Source organism: Lissotriton helveticus, chromosome 9, assembly GCF_964261635.1.
Source record: "Lissotriton helveticus chromosome 9, aLisHel1.1, whole genome shotgun sequence".
In the NCBI taxonomy this organism is placed as follows: Eukaryota; Metazoa; Chordata; class Amphibia; order Caudata; family Salamandridae; genus Lissotriton; species Lissotriton helveticus.
In genome coordinates, this window is record NC_136070.1 from 710,240,350 (window position 1) to 710,247,827 (window position 7,478).

The window sequence follows — 7,478 nt, forward strand, 5'->3', positions numbered from 1 at the left end:
AGTAACATAAATGTTTTCCTTTTTTAATTTTTTCCTCTTTATCCGTTTCAGTAGCAGTGTTTTCAGTACTGTTTTCATTACTCATTAATTGTTTTCTCACTTTACGAAATTGAACCCCCACAAAAAGTGAAATGCAAACCAGGTAGAATTATTTGGTATATAACAACCATATAGTAAAGGACAAAATACTCTTTTTAAAGCAATACATTTTTAACAACAAATTTCTTTTACAATAAATGCACAAATAAACATTTGCAAAATAAAAATGGAACAAAGAAAATTAAAACAACATTTCTCAGAAATCTTACAATCCTCATCAAGGTTTACGACATTAAAATGTGAGTACTAACCCAAAACCTTGCACCTAGGCCACACATAAAATAAGTCTGTTTAAAAAGAGATATGGATTTGCAACAGATATACAAAGTATCTGATACCAAATGAGATTGAAAGTGTCTCCAAAAGCACACTGATACACAGTAACGCCCCCCAAGTCAAACTGAAACTGACAATGACCTCCAAGCTGCAGAGATCAGCAATAAACCTAGGGGCATATTTATGAAAGATTTAGGTTGCCCTTGTGCCACACAGCGGGGCTCAAGAGTGACAAAATTATTAAGCTTGACTTATCAAGTAATGCAAGGCCATATTGTGTGGCCTTGCTTAGCTTGATAAATCTAGAGTAACGCAACATAGTGCAAATCGCTGTGTTACGTTACTCTGCCCCAGGGAGGCGTTCCATGGGTGAAGCGTGGGTGTTTCCGCGGATCCACCCATGCATTTTGGCACATTCCCAGATTGATGCACAAGAACCTAGAGTAGAATTCAACCCCACCGGATGCACAGCTTTTTTTCTTTGCATATACAAATGCCACAATTTCGAATTTCACCAATTTCTTTATTTGTTATATTTCTTCCAAGTAATCCAAATTTTTCCAATTGTTCTTCACATTCCTCATGTCACAAGGGAGACGCTAACATTATTACTTTATGCTTAATGCTGCAAAAATGCCAATCCAGGCCTTATCCTGCAAGATGCCAGTGTACATAAGCATTATCCACAATCATTGGTCGTGTTTACCCAATGCATTTCGGGCCCACTTTTGGACCTTCATCAGGGGAATTTCTGAAAATTCAAACGCATCAATTAGACTTATGATTAGCTCCACAATGCATCTTCAATAATTATACATGACATCCTATTAATTCATGTTTCCCCAACACATCAACGTATTCCCGCTAAAAAAACATAGTTAAAAACTACCCCTCCTTGGATACTCGAGCTGTTTCTACTATCGTTAACCCACTAGTTTAAACCCCCTTCGCTAGTCACAAACACCTCCTTTGCTCCATCCTGGTAATCTTAGATCAAACTTGTTGTTCGAAATACATCATCATGACTGTCCGTTCGTACCTGTACAACTATAAGCAGAGGCGTCCTCCCAACGTATTCACCATTACACCAGCCTTCACCGTCAGTTCACTCCCTGTTTTAACACCACGTGTCTTCACCTCTTAACTCCACCTATTCTTAAACACATTTCTCCGCCCATCCTTCGTCCTACTTCAATGTGCTCTCTGCCTACAAGTCCCACAGTGCCCTGCGTATGGCTACCAGTACATAACTAATTCAACAATTCGCAGTGTCTATCCCATCCTTCTTTAATCATTAACGTCCCAAATATCCAGTGAAATACACCGCCCACCCTCAGATGTCATCACGTTGCTTGTGCTGTAATACTCAAAACATCAAAAATAAATGCTTGATTTCATAAAACATCATGCAAAACTTGCTTGTAGTGTTAAAATAGCATAGCATAATCCCAAAGACAAAACCACAGTCGTCCTTAGTGCTTATTAAAGATTCTCAGTTCGTTTAATTCCGACTTTGAAGTGAATAGTTTGTATAATTGTCTCTTCTTGTGACAGCCTCATTTTTCTCCGGTTTTTCAAGTTTCCCAATGGGTGCTACTTGCCTGGAAGAGCCGACAGTAATATGAGTCTTTCAAAAAACGGCAAAGTGCACACCTTTTCATCGCGATTTTTCCATGTTTATCTTTCTTCAAACTTAGCGTTCGCGTGCAACCCGGAAGCGCGGACGGCCCGACCACGCAATTAAAGATTGATGCACAAGAACCTGGAGCAGAATTCAACCCCGGTGGGGTTGAATTCTACTCCAGGTTCTTGTGCATCAATCTTTAATTGCGTGGTCGGGCCGTCCGCGCTTCCGGGTTGCACGCGAACGCTAAGTTTGAAGAAAGATAAACATGGAAAAATCACGATGAAAAGGTGGGCACTTTGCCGTTTTTTGAAAGACACATTCCCAGATTTACCATTACTGGTAAACATGGGAATGCATCAAAATGCTATGCCTTCCCAGGTGAGGAGTAACTAGGCGAAATATGTTTATTTCTCCTTGTTTTTCCTCTTTCTATGTCGGCTGCATTCTGCACCACACAAAGAAAGAGGAAAATACCTCAGGGGATTGTTTTTGTGCAGGAAGGTACCCCTTCCTGCCCAAACCAATCCTGTTTACAATGCTGGCACCATTGAACCATGGTGCAAGGGTGGCTGCATTGGCACTAGGCAGCACATAATGCTCCAGCGCTTGGAAATGACAGAATGTGCCATATATTGTACAGTAAGGCAAATTCCTGCCCTTTCCCTATCACAGAGCGCAGCAAAATGACTTGCTGCTCTGCATGATTATTAGTTGATCACATGTGCAAGACTCCAACAGTCTACAACCAGAAATATTTTTTAAACATATTTTTATTAGGTTTTTACAAATACAAGAAAGTACATGTGCCAACAAGTACCAAACATATTTGTCAAGGTTTGATTCGCAGACATTCCGTCTTCCTGAAATACGTGCATATGAAACCACACCGTAAGCTAGCATACAGTAAGAGATAACTGTCCTGGTGTTGTTAGTTCATATTTGTAGAATGTAGAGTGGCAATAGGGGGTATTGGCAGTGTGGTATGGACTAGTATTCATGAAGTGTCCAGTAGTGCAGGGGTGGCTGTCTCGGGGTTCACCTGGAGTTGTCCAGAGTCTGGAGATAGTCATGCAGCGGTTGCCATATATCAATGGGCCGTGCTGTCTGTGGTTGAAAGGAGGCGTAGTCTGCTCAACCTATCGCAGTCAGACATTTGTTTGAGCCAGGTAGCTCAGGAAGGGTGTATAGCATCTCCCCATTGTACCTCAATGTTGCACTTAGCTAGCAAGAGGGACATAGAGGCAACCCTACGAGATGACTTAAACAAGTCTGTAGTATATCCAAGGAGTTCCACTACTGGGTTGGATAGGAAATTAAGCCCCAGCATCGCCACAGTTTGTGAATACACTGCAATCCAATAGGCAGAGATGATAGGGCTAGTCCATGTAAGATGTGTAAACTCAGCCTCCGGGGCCCAGCATTTACGGCAGTGCCCGGGCCTAGTTGTTTCATATTTAGCGATATTGAGTAGCATGACATAGGTTCTGTGTAGGAATTTAAAGTGTAGAAGTTTATGTTTATGATTATGGGATATTTTCTGGCTTTGGGTGCAGCAGTAGGACCACATTTTGCCTGTTATTAATATGCCTAGATCTTTCTCCCACAGCTGTCTGACCCTAATTGTGGTGTCTGGCTTCAGTGCTGACTTTGAATGTCAAATAGGCTCCATCTGGATTCGTTATTACCAATGTTAGGGGGGGAAAGACCTCAGGGGCAAGGGGATAATCCGGCATATTTGAAAGTGATGTCACGTATAGCCGTTGGAATATGAAATGGTGCATGGGTGTCATGTTTTGGAATCTATAATCTGTGATTTGTATGACATGGCCACTAGGGAACAGGTTGCCTATAGTGTGGATGCTATAGTGCCATAAGATACGCTGTACTAGTGGTTCATGCATTAAAGGGAGCCAGGGGTTATTTTTAAGGGGTAGCATGAGGAAATAAAGGGGGGCACTCTCCAATCTATGGCGTACTTTACATCATGACCAGCACATGTTCGATATTTTCCAAATGCCAGTGGTGTCAAAAGGGATGCAGGAGATCTGGCAGCTGACCTAATTCTGATTTTAGATAGGGGACAAGAGTGTCTGGATGGTACCAGCTATGAGTATATTGGCATTGGGCTGCCAGGTAGTTAAGTCGTAAGTCAGGAACTCCTTGCCCTCACACTTGTATGGCAAAGTAAGGGTGTCCCATCTCATTCGTGGGCGGCACCCCGCCCAGACTCGTCAAATGAGATGGCTCCTCAGGGTATGGAAAAAAAGAGTTTGGAAATGGTATTGCAAGGTTAAGGAAAATGTACAGGAAATGAGGGAGGGCAATCATTTTAATAATCGCTACCCGGCCAGCTATAGAAAGAGGTAGTTTAATCCACCTTTCGATCTGCATCTACAGGTGTGCGATTGCAGGACCGTAGTTCAGTTGTAGTAGTCTGTGTTTATCCATATGCAATTGGATACCGAGATATCTTGTGTGGTCTTCTGTCCATTTAAGAAGGTGAACAGTTTGGATGGGTTGTGTGACTTCCGTGAGTGGAAAGAGCTCAGATTTAGCCCAATTTATCTGCAAGCCCGAGAACTGTTGAAAGCGTACTATCTCCTCCACCAGGGGAATGAGGTTGTCATCAGGGTATCTGCTGAAAAGAAGGATGTCATCAGTCTGTAATGAAAGCAGCAGCGGCCCTCACTTCATTTCTAGACTGCGGTGGAGATGGCTTGCTTGCATATGACGGACCACAGGGTCCATGCCTATAACCCCTTCGCTGCGGCGGGTTTTCAAATGGGTTTGGGCATGGAGCTGCCCGGGACCCGTGGAGCCCGTCCTGGGCACTCTGACCTGCTGTTGGCCCGGGGGAGGACTGCCCGGGACCCGTGGAGCCCGTCCTGGGCACTCTGACAAGCTGTTGGCCCGGGGAAGGGAGCCCCAGACGACCGGGACCTGTGGAGCCCGTCCTGGGCACTCCTGTATGCCGTTGGCCCGGGGAAGGGAGCCCCGGACGTCCGGGTCCCGTGGAACTCGTCCTGGGCACTCTGACATGCCGCTGGCCCGGGGAAGGGTGCCCCGGACGCCCGGGGCCCGTAGCCCGTCCTGGGCACTCTGACAAGCCGTTGGCCCGGGGAAGGGAGCCCTGGACGCCCGGGACCCGTGGAGCCCGTCCTGGGCACTCTGGAATGCTTTGGCCCGGGGAAGGGAGCCCCGGACGCCCGGGGGAGGACTGCCCGGGACCCGTGGAACTGGTCCTGGGCACTTTTACATGCCGTCGGCCTGGAGGTGGGTGCCCTGGACGCCCGGGGGAGGCCTGCCCGGGACCCGTGGAGCCCTTCCCGGGTACTTTGCCAATGCCGTTGGCCTCATGGAGATGGTTGCCCCGGACGCGTCCGGGGGAGGCCTGCGCGGGACCCATGGAGCCCGTCCTGGGCATTGAGCCATGCCGTTGGCCTGGAGATGGGAGCCCCGGACGCCCGGGGGAGGACTGCCCGGTACCCGTGGATCCCGTCCTGGGCTCTTTGACATGCCGTCGGCCTGGAGGTGGGAGCCCCGGACGCCCGGGAGCGGGCTGCCCGGGACCCATGGAGCCCGTCCTGGACACTTTGACATGCCGTCGGCCTGGAGGAGGGTGCCCGGGACGCCCGTGGGAAGCCTGGTCGGGACCCGTGGAGCCCTTCCCGGGTACTTTGCCAATGCCGTTGGCCTCCTGGAGATGTGTGCCCCGAACGCCCGGGGGGAGGGCTGCCCGGGGCCCGTGGAGCCCGCCCTGGGCACTTTGACATGCCTTCGTCCTGGAGGTGGGAGCCCCGGACGCCCGGGGGAGGGCTGCCCGGGACCCATGGAGCCCTTCCCGGTTACTCTGCCATCCCGTTGGCCTCCTGGAGATGGGTGCCCCGGACGCCCGGGGGAGGTCTGTCCGGGGCCCATGGAGCCCGTCCTGGGCAGTGTGACATGCCGTCGGCCTGGAGGTGGGAGCCCCGGACGCCCGGGGGAGGGCTGCCCGGGACCCATGGAGCCCTTCCCGGTTACTCTGCCATCCCGTTGGCCTCCTGGAGATGGGTGCCCCGGACGCCCGGGGGAGGTCTGTCCGGGGCCCATGGAGCCCGTCCTGGGCAGTGTGACATGCCGTCGGCCTGGAGGTGGGAGCCCCGGACGCCCGGGGGAAGGCTGCCCGGGACCCGTGGAGCCCTTCCCGGTTACTCTGCCATCCCGTTGGCCTCCTGGAGATGGGTGCCCCGGACGCCCGGGGGAGGTCTGTCCGGGGCCCATGGAGCCCGTCCTGGGCAGTGTGACATGCCGTCGGCCTGGAGGTGGGAGCCCCGGACGCCCGGGGGAAGGCTGCCCGGGACCCGTGGAGCCCTTCCCGGGTACTTTGCCATCCCGTTGGCCTCCTGGAGATGGGTGCCCCGGACGCCCGGGGGGAGGTCTGTCCGGGGCCCATGGAGCCCGTCCTGGGCAGTGTGACATGCCGTCGGCCTGGAGGTGGGAGCCCCGGACGCCCGGGGGAAGGCTGCCCGGGACCCGTGGAGCCCTTCCCGGGTACTTTGCCATCCCATTGGCCTCCTGGAGATGGGTGCCCCGGACGCCCAGGGGCGGTCTGTCCGGGACACGTGGAGCCCGTCCTGGGCATTGAGCCATGCCGTTGGCCCGGAGAATGGAGCCCCCAGACGCCCGGGGGAGGTGTTGCCCAGGCATATCTCATCTGGTCCCCCGGGCAGAGAACCACCAGCCCTGGAGAGGTGTCCGGGCGTACCCTGCCCCTAGTAATCCGGAGGGAAATTACCCGCCTTTCTTGCAATCCGTGCACGCGAGGTGACAGAGGGGACCCAAGGCGTAAAAGAACCCGACCTCATGGAGCCCTAGCTGGGATCCGGGAGGCGAATGGCACCTCATCGGGACTTCCAGGGAAGCCCAGCCATCTGGTCGCCCCATTGGAAAGCATCGCGGGCGACCAGATGGCCGGGATCGAAAGGACTCCCAGCTCCCCATCCATCCCAAGCCTTCGCGGTGGGGTTCCTGACTTCCTGCCCACGCAAGGCAGGGCTCTTGGACCCCGGCTGGGCCTCAGGCGCAGGTTGGACCACCGGAGCTCTAGGGCCCGGACGACCTGGGGGGAGGAATGCCCGGGACCCGTGGAGCCCGTCCTGGGTACTTTGACATGCCGTCGGCCTGGAGGTGGGTGCCCCGGACGCCCGGGGGAAGCTGCCCGGGACCCATGGAGCCCGTCCTGGGTACTTTGACATTCCGTCGGCCTGGAGGTGGGAGCCCCGGATGCCCGGGGAGAGGTCTGCCCGGGACCCATGGAGCCCGTCCTGGGTACTTTGCCTATGCCGTTGGCCTCATGGAGACGGGTGTCCCAGACGCCCGGGGGAGGACTGTCCCAGACTCATGGAGCCCGTCCTGGGCACTTTGACATGCCGTCTGCCTGGAGGTGGGAGCCCCGGACGCCCGGGGGAGGGCTGCCCGGGACCCATGGAGCCCGACC